Genomic DNA, 16,487 nt, shown 5'->3' with positions numbered 1-16,487 from the left:
TATTATGACTGTTATGACGTATAATGAATATTTTATTGTTTGAAATATTAACAAAAGCTACACGAAAAATGTAAACATGCATTATATAAATGGAGGGAAATTTGAAAATAACCGAATGATAAAATAAATACAGGTTTTTATAATGTTAAATTAAAATAATAAAATGTACTGACGTATTGTAAATGTAATATACCTACTACCTATCAATCAATTGATAAAATTCAAATTGGTTTGTTTTCAAATTTACAAGATTTCAACCAATAATTAATTAAATAGTGTTCAAACTTCAAATAGGTATGAAAGATATTTATTTACACTACCTACAAATATTAGTGAAATTAGTAGATTCAATAATTTATTTATTTATTACATAACTTAAATACAAGTTAAAATTACTAATCATTATAAAATATAAGTGTAATAATAAATTGTGAAACAATATTATAATTTCAGAAATTTCAGAAATTCTCAAAATAATAAAAAATGCATGACTCAGCTGGGCACGTAAATATAAAACGTTTGGGTGCTAAAATTATAATGATTAAAGAGTCGTTATTTTAAATGAAAAATAATTTGATATAAAAACACATCACTTTTAAATTAGTCTTATTTTTTATAATCATATAATTATATTAGGTATCTAGATTCTAGGTTCTAGAGGACACCTCGAAAATTGTTCCCATAATTGTTCATTAATTATTCTACCAATTTATTTTATTATTTGTTATCTCATTAAATAATTTACTAAAATTCTTGGTAACTCTATTCGGGATTAGCCACTACCTATAGATACAGAATATACTTAGGTATACCTACAGCCATCGTGCATGGACGCATCGTACATTGGTACATATTATATACCAACATTTATAAGTTATAATATTTTATTATAACAAAAAATAGCTGAAGCTTAGTTCGCCACAGTTGCAGGCATGTCGTCTGTCGTATCTTGTGACTTTTATCTTATTCTGATTGGCCGTTGTAATATTATATGGTTGGATATGATCCCAGACCCCAGCAGGGGCGTAATTAGTGGTGTGATGAAGGGGATTCTATCCCCCCCCCCTCAGAGCCTTGATAATAATATTATACATTATATTATATATACTCACCAATGTACTTGAAAATTTAATATTTTGTGTGTAAAAAAATGTATATCCCCCCCTCCCCCCAGGACAAATTCCTAATTACGCCATTGGACCCCAGTAAACAATTAGGTATCTTCATATACATTTCATAAGCATATTTACCTTTTACATATATTTTACGTTAATTATGACACCAATAATGTTTAATATTCGTATGTCGTACGTTTTTAGTTAAAATATATAGAATAGGTAGGTATTTTACGAATATATCTGGGTCAAAAAGAAGCTTATTTCACAAATATTTCTCTTGTTTTAAACTGGTAGAGTACACTACATTTATTCGACCTATAAAATACGTATAATTTAGTGTTAATATTTCGTTTAATTCTCATGCATATACAATGTATGTATACATGATATAATGTTGGTATAACCGAATATTATTCACGTATAACTAGTGTAGGATACGAATATATTTCGTGTAAATCTATAGTGCATACCTAGGCACGATTGCATGAATATATTAACTTGTGTAGGCTACCTGGCCAGTTACTACGAATATAGTTCGTGTATAGGTGTTATAATACTTATAAGTATTATAAGCATTAAGCATATCTACAGGATGTTCCAAGGCACACCCACCGTGACTTATTGTAGCCTGAGTAAGGCCCATATATTAAGTACTCCTTTTAATTTATAAATTTGAATGCTTTTTTTGATACAAAATTATAGAAAAATTGAATAATATGTGACTAAGTGTATCATATTATAGGTAGTGATCTAATTTGATAATATTGTCATTTTAAATGGGAAGTATCTGTAAAACATATAATGGATAAGAGTCTTTTTGGTCTAAAGAAAGCCTATATATTTTAGATAAGGGCACACAGCTCTGTGACAGTGGCGTACACAAGGGGAGGCATGGGGGTCAGACTCCCTCCCATTGGCTTTGAAGTGGATAATCTTCCGAATTGCAGAGTTTGATGTGAATTTTGAATCAATTCAAATTATATTCATTGTTCTTATTGTCAAATATTTTACTACCTAAGTAAAACGTTTTGAGAGGGTGAGGGATTTTCCAATTTTCCCCTCCCATTTAGCTATATCATCTTCTTTTTACCCCCCCCCCCATTTCAGAAATCATGTCATCGCCACTGCTTTGTGATACATTCTTAGATTCATTTATGATAAGTGTATAACTCTGCACTGATATATAAAATGTATTTTATATATCTGTTGTGTATCAAACTGTATAGTACCTACGAATATATTTTGTGTATAATTAGTGATTAGTGTATGAACACGTTTATATCAACTTGTGTACAACTATTATTATAGAAATATAGAATATGAAAGTTTGAATCAAACTCCACATAGTTTCGACGCACTGCAGGGTTACATAAATTTTAACTCTCCCACCCACTTTAAAAATAATTTGGGATTTAATTTTTCCTTTAAAAATCTGGTTTAAAGCTTTCATATTGCCTATTGGTGACTCTTTTATATAATTTATATTAAATTCCCTCCTTTCTTAAAGATATTCATTAATTTTTCTAGTGAGAAAAATAATATTATAAATATAAATTTAGTGTTGGTCGAGTCCTCGACTTTGGAAAAATTTTCGAGTCGAGTTCAAGTACTCGACTCGACTAAATTTTTTTTGGACTTGTAAATACGAGTACTCGCTTTGAGTCGAGTACTTGTGTTATTATTTTTATTATTAAAAATACAATAAATAGTATTTTATTGAAAAATAAATGTTAAAACTATAAATAACTGAAAGAACCCATATATCCGATATGAATACCAGGAAGGTGATACATGATAGTTTAGATTGATAACAATTATAGTTTTGATTAATTATATAACTGTATGAAAGAAAATATAATATTTTTGGAAAATCTATTTTCAGTACAATTTAAAATACTCGACCATTTTGTCGTGTACTCGGAATTTGTTGAGTACTCGAATTTTTTTTAATACTCGGCATTTGTCGAGTACTTGAATTTTGAACTCGACTCGACTCGACTCGAAATAAAAAAACAATACTCGTCCAACACTATAAATATTAATCAATTAATGTAAGTACATATAATTTAATCTATGTATAAATATACAATATACAATGAACAAGCGGGCAAGTGGATGTCACCCATTGAATTCAAGTTTAATATAATCCATTATACATTGAACCACTTGTAACCTACTGTACAGCAGAGTGACATCCACTATAATATTATTCGTTTTTATGGTGATAAACAAAGAATTAGAAATTAAAAACCCATTTTTAGCGGTTTTTTGTAATTTGTCGGTGGTTTTTTCCGTGGCATTAAATAACTATTGAGAAAATTGAGAAATTTCCACTCTATAGTACCATCTTGATCCAATTTCCTAAAAAATAAGATACTATAGATATGTTGAAATCGAAGTACTCCTTCTGGTACAAATTTTGTATACAGGATAAAAAATTAAAATAAACGCCATTGTAAAACCACTAGCTTAAATACTATTTAAATAAAAAGGTGATTATGAATATTTTAAACCATGACCTATTACTCCCACACGGGCGCCCACAGGGGGGAGCGGGCAAAGGCAATTTGCCTCCCCTGGGAATTTTAAACTTCATATACTTTAATATACCTATCGGCTATCCTGCAGGCGCACTCAGGGTCGTCTTTAAACTTTTTGAAACCCTGGGCAGTGGGAAAGTGGTGCTTGGCCGCACTTGCACTCCCGTCTATCAACTTCCAAGTTCCAAGTACATGGATAAATGGATAATAGAAGATTTATTTATTTATTTATCTATGACGAATAACTTCAAATAAGTTTAAGCGTCAAGACTCTTGAATAAATCATCTAACTCCAACGGGATCTATAGACGTGATTTTTAAATTTTCAACACGTGCCTGCGTAAAGAACACCGACTTCTATACTACTTTAGAAGTCAGTGGTAAAGAACGACCCACGAACGTGATAATCAGTTGTTCAGTTAACATGAATCGTAGTAGCTAGGTAGCGCCACCGTGTATGTGTTTTGTATTTCATTTTCAAATTTCCGATTTCTGTGCTGATGTTTTAGGTATTGAAAATTAATGTCATATTTTTATATTTATTTCTTTGGAGTATGACTGTATGAGACGAGGAATAATTAAGACTATAGCGTATAGAAGCATACAAATCGTTAGATATTTTACATGCTTATATTGTACAAAACTACAAAGTGCCAAGTATAGTATAGGTATCTACGTAAACGAATCTTTTAAAGTTTGAAATCTATTTAAAACGCTTGTTTTCAGTTCGGTTATTTTATCGTATTAACTATTAACTATCAGAACTGTAAAATATATTTTTCTCTGGACATTAAGTTTATTCAATTATATTTCTAATATTTCGTTAAACGTTATATTTCAATTAAAGACATTTCATATTTTCATGTGTCTTATGAATGTTCTTAGTTAACGAACCTAATGCTTGTGCATAACTAAAATTTATTAGAGATTGCATTTTGGTCTGACTTTAATTTTTCAGTGTTGGGCAAAAATTGTTAGATTTATCTCTATTCTATTGCGCTGTGTTACATATTATACCGTCTTGATTTGAGATTTAAATTAGTATTCATTATCAAGGGTGCCCCTATAAGCCCATTAGAGCGTGCAAGAGGATGACATGTCACCCTCTAGAGAAATTCGTAATTTTTTTAATTGTAAATAATAAACTATTTTTACAAATTATATTATATTAGATGACCTATTTAATAGGAACATCGTTTATGTATGTTGTACATCTATTGACTGTTATTTTATGAAAGCAATTATCTTGGTTATTAGATTTTTTTTATGATATTATCATCCCCCCCCTAGGTGCTGATTTATTTGGTTTCAAATTGTTATAGGAGGTAATAACTGTGTACCTAACTCAAAATGAAACCATGCATTCTGTACATTCCTGTACAGCGTGCACACGTTTGGTTAGTAAAACATTAGAGTACTTACTTTGACTCTTTGCTGATCAATTTTCATTATACTTCAAAATTCACAATTAATTGACCTCTCTACCAACGTCCAACATACTCAATGGTACTATCTATAACTCAAATTGGAGGTATATATATATATATATATTGTATTTTAAAACCCAAATCAGGTTCGTCCACTAGTCTCCAGATAAACTAATTGCTACGGCCCAAGGTTATTTAAAATTGTTTTCTTGATAATATCATAAACTGCTCTCCCCACTGATTCTATTACCCTTATATTCAGCCGGTATCATTGTAATGCGTTGTCATTTTATGGGCATTGGGCACTACAGCCTACAGGACTTTGAGCTCAAATTAACGGTATAATAATATAAATCTAATATTATATTAAATAGGTAGTTTTATTTTTGTCAAGTTTTATGACTTTATACATTTTTTTCTTTAAATGCCAATCTCAGTAATTTTGTGAGCTATGGCATCTTGCCATTTACAATACCCTATTTTTATTTCTTTACATATATTATATTATAGTTTTTTTTAAATTTATATTGGCAATACATTTATTGAAGAAATGCCAAGTTTGTTTTAAGCATTTCAATTATGAATTAAAACCATAAAAAAAATAAAATATTACCTAAATATTATTTAGGTATTCTTACCTACCATTATTATTATTAACATACATTATAATCGTAGTACATAAGTAATTTTTTAATATATAACTACCTACTTCAAAAATCATAAGTATCTATATTGCAGTGGCGGATTTAAGGGATTGCCAGAGCCCCCTCCCCCCCATTGGTCTAACAAATAGGTTATTAAATTGGACCATTTTAAAATATTTGTGACGCCCCCCAAAAAAAAAATTCTGTATCCGCCACTGCTATATTGCATAAAGATTAACTGCGTTTATAATTTATAATATTTAGTATAATGGATAGATAAGCATAGTCAACTACATAAACAATTGCTGGGAAAAAAAACGCCATAAATACTATTTTTTTAATTTGTAAGTGCATCAACAGGGTCGTGTATTTATTTATTGTACCCCAAAATTCATAATCGAACTATACCTAGGTACTATCTTGGCTAGACAGTAGACACATTTAGGATTTACCAGCTACAGAAATATAGACACAACTATGGGTACCAGTGTACCACAAATTAAAAAATATATTTTAATTTGTGATGGGCACTATATTGTCTATATTCTATAACCTATATTATGTAATGTTTGAGGTTTTTGGAGTTAGACAAGCTAGCAAGATAGTATACTGTATAAATGTTGCTTATCAATACATATTACGATGAGATTGTGAAAATAATTGATAGCAATTTAAACTACAAAATATACATTATAACTATATTATATACTATTATACATTTTATTGGTACTATTTACCAGGGACGTGAATAGAGGGGGACAAAGGTGTACCTACCATCGCTACTGAAGGAAAATTGTTTAGGGGTTAAGGGATGGTAGCGTCATAGGCGCAATTTAAATTTTTTCTTAGAGGCGGCTGAACAAACTCATTTAAATCAGATCGTGGGGAGGGGACAACCCCCTCCCCCACAACCATCTTCAGCTTATCCTAAAAAACTTTTTGGATCTTAAAAAAAATGTAATGATATATTGTAATTACAACTTGGATTATCTCGAGAGGAAATGTAGGAGTTATCTTCCCTGCACACACTCCTAAACAACAAAATAAATTACTAAATAATAAACGATAAGAAAAAAGTTGTACCTATCCAGGTAAAATCCAAAAGAAATCAATTGTTAATGGATGATACCACGAATTAAGATAATAGTATTATCAACATTTAAGAGTATGTCAGTGCATTAGATGTAAAGGTACTTAAGTGTTTTCAATTTTGTTTCCTATTTAACGCGTGTCGCACAATTGTGCAACACAGCAAATTTGTGTTTTGATAAACTGATCTCGTGTTGCTAATATTAGAGCTTCAATATTAACCTATTATCAAACTTAAAGTTAAGAACAGTATATGTTTATATGTTGGCGCTTTTACAGTATTTAAATTTGAATATGATATAGGTAATGATAATTTATAAATTGTAATATTTCACACTCATAACTTGCAGAAAATTAAAATGTTGTAAAAAAGCCAAAATACAAACATAGATAATATTTTTATTTTTAAGTTTGGTAATAGGTCAATTCTTTCTAATATTAAAGCTAACAACAGAATATTGGTTCTGCAAAAACACAAATTTGCTTTATGTTTCAGTGCGTGGTTCAGAGAAGAAAAATAGTGCGCTGACATCCAGTTGTCGTATATATTTTTAATGACAAATCTAAATGACTAAACCACACTAATATTATGTTTAATGTACAGCAGCTATGGTTGCGGTTGGTTACATTTTAGTGATGTTGATTTTTTTTAATGTACTTACCAACTTTTTATTTATAATAAATTTCCTAAATTAGGCAATTATTGTATGACAAAGAAACCTGAACATTTTACATGTATACATCTAATGTTGATTGTTTGTAAGTTCTTACTTCTTGCAAATCTTTTTGTATCTAAATAATTTCCAATGACACATTTCTTTTGAGGAGAGTAGTAATAAAGATGGCATCGAAGCCTAGGGTGTAAAAACTTTAAATATTTCCCTGTATATACTACATAGGTATACCTGTGGTAAATGCGGTAATATAAAAATTAGGTACCTATATATAATATTATAATATTAAGTAATATAAATGAGACTTTATCTATCGTAGACTTTATACAACACATTACAATGATTGTGGACTATATAGTGTTCATCTCCAACACAAATATTATATCCAACTGTAAAACGGATACACTCAATTTATATTTATTTAATTTATTTGTTTGTCAATAAATTAGTTCTTGTTAGTATAAACATATCATAATTCATAATAGACATATTATTTACATGCATATCACGCTGTATATAGTATATACTTGACATATAACATATTATGCATAGTATTTTAAAATGCAAATTAATTTCCATGAACGACTCCCGACTCACTAATATTTACATCCCTATGGTTTCAATAAAAAAAAACCATCGAAGTTGCGTGATAAAAAAAGAATAATGCGGATCGCTGTGGGTACAAAGTACTAACAAATACTATACATAATAAATAACGATTAATGGGTATACTTCTTTCACTTCACGGATCTCAGAGCAAATGTATTGAATTATTTTAAATCCTGTAAATAAATGATATCTAATTTTTACTAGGAAATTAAAAAAATGTAAAATTACCTTATTGTATTTAAGTACAGCAATACATGTGTTGCCTGTATTCGATGTGTTATACAATATTTCAATCGATGGATGAGGTAGGTACTGAACGTAGTGGCGGCGTGAATAGTTATTTTTTAAGGAGGTCGTCTCATGCAAAAGTTGGGGTGGGTATCCCAATGACTTCAATCTGCAAGACCTATAGACGGCTAGACTAGTTAATAATTTATACTCGCATAGTTACATATGACCTGCATTTAAAATATGTGAAATGATAAGTGTAAAATGCGAAAAAAATGGTGAGTGGGCGTTTATTTAAGGTAGTTGCTTCATAGGAAAAAAAATTCACCAGCCACTGACTGAATGAGGATCATTTTTCTGCTGCCTCTCAAAGTATAATTTATATTTTATACAAATGACAATACGCATACCTTCTTAAAAAACATTGAATTACAAAACTAGGATAAATCAATCTACCGAAATAAAACGAAACATTTTTTTGTAACAATGCAATATTTGCGGTTTATTAATAACATACTATATAGTTTACATATAATATATTAAAATACTTTATACTAGTGGCGTAATTGCGGGGTGGCAAGGGTGAGCATTTGCCCCACAGGCATTTTAGTGGGGGCAACTTATTATTTGACCCCCCCCCCATATTTTACATTACAAACTTTTGAATTTTTTTATAATTCAACTATTACCTACTAAAAATATTATATTTATATAGCATTAGTCTCACATAGTTGCATGATTAAATATATCATTTAAAATCATATTTATTGTATATAGTTGTATTTTATGCGCAGTCCGGGCAGACTTACTATTTTTTTTTGTCTGTAAGTTTAATTTAAAATTAAACTATAAGCGTTTTTTTCTTATAAAATATCATATAATATATTCAAATTATATTAAGATACTTATATACTATAGAACTATTATGTAGTTAGTCTTAGATAATTTAAAATGATGTTTTTTTTAAATTTTTTAGTAATGTATTAAATGTATCAACTATAAATACTTAATATGGTATTTTTTTCATAAATAAGCTATTATGGGTATTTTTTTCTGTTATACCTACTATTGTTAAAGTTCTAAATTGTATGTTTACGTCATAATTGAGTTAAATTTTTATGGAATTTTTACATTCATGATCTGCATAAAAAAATAATCAATTTTTTTCTTTTTTTTTGGAGGTTTTTGTTGAACATGCATTTTATTTTGGCCTTCCATTTCTCCACAATTATACCACTGCTGAATACAATTAAACATTTGCGTTCAAAATAATTTGTTTTGACCACTACCTAGTCATAGATTGTAACAAATTAAAAACCTAACATCTTATAAGGTATCAACTATTACTAAATTAATAGGGTTGGTATGGCAGAATTTGTAACAAATATGTAATAATTCAGATATTACTTACAGCAAATAAAAATAATAGTAATAATAATTATAACAATTATAATAATAATCGGGGAAGGCATATTGCTAACAGTTAAAAATTTAATTACCACAAATAGATATATATATATTATACACAATATAATATATTACAAGATTACGTAAAGATAATATACAAAATATAACATATAATCCCGATTGTAACCAAAAACAATTTTTTGTTGATAAATCTTCTGAATAGCTATAAATAATTAATGATAAGATATTAGTACCTGTGTTTTGTTTACGCACTTTATCAAATTCATTAAGTACCTAACTCGTTGATAGTATTTAATGTTTGATATAATATTATTTAGTCCTTAACTTCTTAACTAAGTAACGTAATATCAACAATAATTTAACAAAATTATGATGATGTACAATATTTTAATTTTAATTTGTACTATTTCAAAACAAAATATTACATACAGAATCTCTAAAATAACACTCCGTATACTTGTTAAAATTTTTACTATTTTTCCGTTATGATTTTACTAATTACGAAATATAATGAATAAAAGCTCGTCACTATACGATTGTAGTATTGTAAAATGATTGTCACTAGTCACTATTAACTGTATTAATAACAAATATAAATAATATGTAAATAATATATTATGCACTTATTAAATTAGAAATAATTACGCAAACAAATATGTAATAAAAATATGAGCAAATCGGAAACCTACAGTATGCTGCAGACTACAGATACTATGTAGATTGTAATCAAAAAAGAAAATCACTAATTTGGTAACAAATAAATATCATTAGAGCCCAACAAAAATAACAAGATCGAAATGTGTTTGAATTTGGCAATGGAAACGCTGACGCAAAGACCATTGGAATAATTTTTGATAGGCAGCTCTGAAATGAAGCTGTACAATGAGCTATAAAACGAATCATACACAATATTATTATTATTATATATTAATACGACGTTGTCACCATCATTGGCATCTGCCATCTTTAGTTAGCAAAAATTCATTTTATAGAATAAACTTACCAAGGTCAGATATATAGTATATTTATTGATGTAAAAAAAAAATGATAGAAACTGTGTGTAGTAATTATCACTCATTCATAACTTCATAAGTAGCGTAATATAATCTTATTTAAAACTGTATTATTGTTACCTAGTTATTTAATAAACATTATTTGATAACAGACAGGTGACTTAACAACAATTTGATAACTCGCATCGATTTTTATTATTTTCATTTTTGCTTAAACAACTGTTGTGACGGCAACACTGTAGTCTGTACCTAAACGTTGTTTTCGAATTCGAATGCCCTTTCTGTTTAAGTTTCAGCTAGGGACCTACTTTAGAGGGTTCGACTATAACGAGATGATTTAACAGAGCTACCGCTCGGGAATAAGCGGTTTAGAATAACTGACTAAACCGATATCTGATGTAGTGATGTATTCTCAATCTCTGCAAATACTAAGAGTAGTACCTATGCTATATTACTATAGTATTATAATGAATAATCAATAGACGCCGAAGTCTCTATGTCATAAACAATGGAATTTATTAAATTTAAATTCGCAATACCCTTAAACTTGACAAAAAGTAGTTTTGTAGAGTAACATTATGTCAATATACATTTAAGATCTTAAAAACTATACAACTCTATCTAATATTATACTACTATAATATTATAATATAATAAAATATATAATTATACAGGTATATTATTATTTATAGCAGCAGTAGCCAGTAGTATTGTGATCCTGGCCCTAGTCTCCAACTTAGACTCCAAGTCAGCCAAATCTATTTTAAATTTGCACATACCTCTGAAAGTTAATTTTAAGTTAATTTAAGGTAGTATTAATGTAATTGATCCACTAATATCATGCCCATGAAGGCAAATTATTTAAATCCAGAAAACGTCGACGTGTTCAGCCTGAAAACTCTATTTTAGATTCTGAGCTGAGTGATAAATGTATTGTTTTACAATGATGTGTTTTTTTTTGTGTCTGTACACGATAAGCAGTCGAAGTAATGCTTCGATTTTCAACTTCAGTATCTTGTTCGATGGGAAAATGAATCTTGTTGGTGCATTGGGAATGTCAATATTTCCAGTAGTATTCAAAAGCACTGGAAAAATCAAGGAAAAACGGGAATTTTTATGCAAAATTGGTTTTCGACAAAATCATTTTGGTTGTTGGTATAACTCTAAAACAAATTACCGTAGATACATGGAATTTTCTCTGAATGTTTATATTAGCATTATCTGTAAGTACACCATAAAACTTTCAAAATATTTTGACTTGTTTTAAGCTATTTACGTACATTTTCAGTTTCCAATTTTTTTTTAGTTTTTTTTCTATAAATATCAATAAAATTGCATTTTTGGGTCAAAAAACGTGAAAATGTAATACAAGGGCAGTTGAAAAATATTAAAAATACATAGTCACATTTTTTTTTAAAAGTATTTAAAATTCTAATTTGACAAAATGTATCCAATTGAAAATTTAAAAATGATTTTTTTGTTGAACATTTATAAAATGTTCAACTTGTTGAGGTGAGGATTGAAAATTTAAAACTAAGTTCCACGTAAGTAAGTTATTCTATAACCAAAATATCTAAAAAATATAAAAACGCAGTTTTTTTTTAATAGTTATTTTATGTTCAAATTTAGATGAATTAAGATATTTAAACGAAGAAGAACGATTTTAATTTTGTGTTATATTTAAAAAATAATATTCGTGGCCCGTGGGTACTTGAAACTTCTAAGTAATTATTATATATAAATATGATAAAAAACAAATAATAATAATAATTCAAATTATACTAAAAATTACGTTCCAGTTTAGAAAATTTTACATTTCGAACACTACCTATAAGTACCATTTGGTTAAATCCTATTGAAATAAAATATATACATATAGTTAATAATTCTCTAAAAATTTAAATCAAGAAAGTGTACATGCCGACAGCGACTTGGCAAGCGTTTTATATATTATAACATAGGTCACTGATCCATTATTTTTTACTCTTCTCAATGATTCTATTAAATATATAATATTATAGCAGGTATGTAAGTACCTATATAAAAATGTATAGGATAGAAATTTGAATTAATTTAATTATTAAAATCTACATTTTAGATTCTGAGCGGAGCAATAAATATTTTGGTTTAGAGCGATGAGTTTTTTTTTATCTGACGTCACCTTTTGGAGCTGTATTACAAATCATGGCATATTATAATATATTATGGTGACTGCACGGTCTGCACGTCCGCATACCCTGCTATTATAGTTGCCTAGTGCCAACACTGTTAAGAAATGAAATTGTGTATATGAAAGAAGTAATAATAAGTATAGAACTTAAAGTGTATGTTATCCTTTTCTAAAAATATGTGATCTTTATTGTTAAACTTATCTTTCTTCGAATCAATGGATATAGAGTATAGACTATAGAATATAGATGGACTTTACTTTAAACTTTTGGATGCTATATTTCGGTATCAATGTGGCTTCTAGGGCTTTGTTGTCTGCTCGCTCTCTCTCTCTGCTATCAATCCATTTCTTTATAGGTCAATGGTAAAAATTATTAAATATCTATATGGTCAAGGAGAGTTTCTGGTAAAAAATTGGATATTGTTGGTACTTTGAAAAAGTAAAAGGTAAAAAATTAACGATACTTTTCTAAACAATCTGGAAAAAGAAAAAAAATTGAGAAAAACTAGTATTTTATACAAAACCAGATTTTGACAATATCGATTTTGTGTTTTATTGCAATTTAAAAATGAATGATTTATAGAATTGAATTTATCACCAAATATTTATATTACCAGATATAAAATAATTTTATAAGTATTTTGGCTCTTTTTGAGCAATTTATACACTTGAAATATTCGATTTTTTCAGACGTGCGTGGAGTTCCCCCTCCCTCAGTCTCCACCATTATCAATTTATTTGAAAATTAAGTACTCGTGGTGGCCATAAAGGGGGCCAATTTCACGTATGTCTTTATCAGTTTTATTCAGTATAATAACTTTTTTGTTTGTTAGAAAAAAAGTTTAAAAACTATATAGAATAACCTCCCAGCAGTGGTGTATTTACGGGGGGGGGGGGCATGGAGCCTGGACCCCTCCCCCTCATTAACTCGTGTCTCGTACATGTTAAATGTTGTGTTTTTACATGATTAAGAAAAACAAATTTTATCATACAATACGAAGGATTTTGTAAAAAATGTTCGAAGCTTCAGTTATCAACATTTTCAATAAATATCGTGGTTTGTTTTATTATGAGTTTGGAGCCGAAAATGGTTGGAAATACCGAGTTCATTTTGTAATTTAAATATTTATTGTAGTTTTGTACATTTCCATTTGCCAGTATCTACAGCCATTCCAGAGAGATCTTTTTCAACCTAGAAAAGTCATCTAAAATCAACTATGAATGAAGTAAAGTATTTTAGGAAATATTTGGTATAAAAGTTATAAGTTCTAACATAACTATATTAGATTTTGAGCAGAGTGAGAGATCTATTGGTTTTACAAAGGTGTTTATTTTTTTTTTTATCCTGTATACAAAATGTCTACCAGAAGAAGTGCTTTGATTTCAACAAAAATAATATCTTATCTTTTAAAAAAATGGATCAAGATGGTACTTTAAAGAGGTAATTTTTCGATTTTCTCAATAGTTATTAAATGCCACGGGAAAAACCACCGACAAATTACGAAAAACCACTAAAAATGGAATTTTAATTTCTAACGATTTATTTATCACCATAGAAACGAATAAAAAATAATAATACCTATTATAATATAAATTCAACTTACAGGATATAATAAATAATAACAATATCCAGACTGACAAACCGTCTCCGCTCAGAATCGTTTTTCTTATACAATGATATAATATCATTGAATTCAAGTTTAATACAATCCATTTTACATTGACCCACTTGTGACCAGTGGCGTCGTTTCAGTTTTTGAGAGGGGGGCAACATTTTTGACCAGCCCAAAATAAAACTGAAAAAAAAAGCTCGCTAACATTTACATTACATTACATTACAATATTGCATTTTTATCTCAATACAAATACCCTCCTCGTACATAATTGTATACTTACTAGTTAGTATCAAAGGTTAATATCATAAGCATACAGGTAAGTAACCCATTTTTTTGAGAGATAACAATAACTAAATAATTAATACATATATGTAGAGGTTACTTAAATATATAACCTATTAGCTACTATATAAAGGCCCAAAACTAGCCCATACCCGGCCCGTTAATGACAAGGGGAGCAAATGCCCACCCTGCCACCCCCCAAATGACGCCACTGCTTGAACCTACTGTACAGCAGAGTGACATCCACTTACCCGCTTTTTTTAAATTTGTTTTGTACATATTATTATTTAATAATAATTAAAAACTCAAATATTGTATATCATCTTATAAACATGGTATATTTATTTAATAAAGAGTAAATGGGTCGTGTGGGGGCTTATCCCCCACGGCTGTTTTCTGCAAATTATCTGGACCCTCCCCATGACAAATTCCTAAATACGCCACTGCCTCCCAGAGCCTAAAATGTTGTATAATCTGACACACTTTGCATTGTTGTACAAAAAGTAAAGTGTGTAAATAGTAAATACTACGAAATTTGAAAGTATGTAGTAAATTATTTTCCATTTGTTATAGCCATTAAACATTAAATGGCAACATTTTTTTCGTAATTGCTTATAAATATGCTTTGTAACAGTCAACAGAAATTGATTATTTTTGTTCAATATTTTAAAAACAAAACCAGCGTGATGAATGATGATCACCTAGTTTGGGCACCTAATATAGAGAAAGATATAATTACCCTTATATGGTTCTAGAATAAAAAATTTTAAAAAGAAGAAGAATATTATAATAGTATAAAAAAATTATTGGGCAAGTAGCGTACACTAAAGGATTTCTAAAAAGGACGATAAAAAACCTTATAAAAATTAAATTTGTATTGTTTGCATCAGGTATAACTTTTATACCTATTTATAATTTATTTTATGACTATGTGTATAATATTCAATACATTCTACTTAAATAAATAAATTTTTAACAAATTTTTATTTATATTCATTTATTACAATAGTTACTTAAGTAAATCTATATGAGGTTTTTATAAATTATAATATTATTTTATCATCGTGTAAAATCGAAAACTTTCATTCATCTGAAAGTTTTGTATAAAAACGGTCAATATAATTTTTATTTATTTATTGTCATATTCTGCAAAAATACGAGCAAATGAGGAGGATGGCTCAATGTTTTAGTGTTTAACTCCCTAATTTCACAACTGTAGCATGTAATCACATGCACATATAATCACCTGCACTATATAATATATGTATATACAGTATAATACTTTCGTATTAAAATATACCCATTTATATACCACATACATCAATACATCATAGTTATACCACGATATATTATATACCATATACCTCATGGTTATACCACGGTGTAAGGTGTATAAGGTGATTGGGTGCAGTAACTACGATTTTCTCTTAAGATATCATTTATCGTAGGTACCTAAACACAATTATTTATATATAAGGACACAGAGCAAATAGTACCACGCGTTTAATATTTTCAAATAATTGTTTGAAGGACGATTTAAATTTTAAATTCTGTTTTATTACGTAACACGTTGGAAATTTGAATAATATTAATATATTTTATATTTTTATGTATAAACTATAGGTAATATCGCTTTATCATTTATCAAA

General features: G+C 28.6%; 1 long non-coding RNA gene across 1 annotated transcript; it reads right to left on the bottom strand.

Moving 5' to 3' along the window:
* Positions 1 to 9,511: 9,511 nt before the first annotated feature.
* LOC107883029 lies at positions 9,512 to 11,953 on the bottom strand. The gene is made up of 2 exons (XR_001679045.2): positions 10,761 to 11,953; positions 9,512 to 10,644 (listed from the first exon to the last, which is right to left on the bottom strand). It is a non-coding gene; the product is annotated as an uncharacterized LOC107883029 (long non-coding RNA).
* Between the last annotated feature and the right edge of the window lie 4,534 nt (positions 11,954 to 16,487).

Source organism: Acyrthosiphon pisum, chromosome A1 (assembly GCF_005508785.2).
Source record: "Acyrthosiphon pisum isolate AL4f chromosome A1, pea_aphid_22Mar2018_4r6ur, whole genome shotgun sequence".
NCBI lineage: Eukaryota > Metazoa > Arthropoda > Insecta > Hemiptera > Aphididae > Acyrthosiphon > Acyrthosiphon pisum.
Note: the sequence above shows the minus strand (reverse complement) of the source record. Positions and strands in the feature narration are given on the sequence as shown.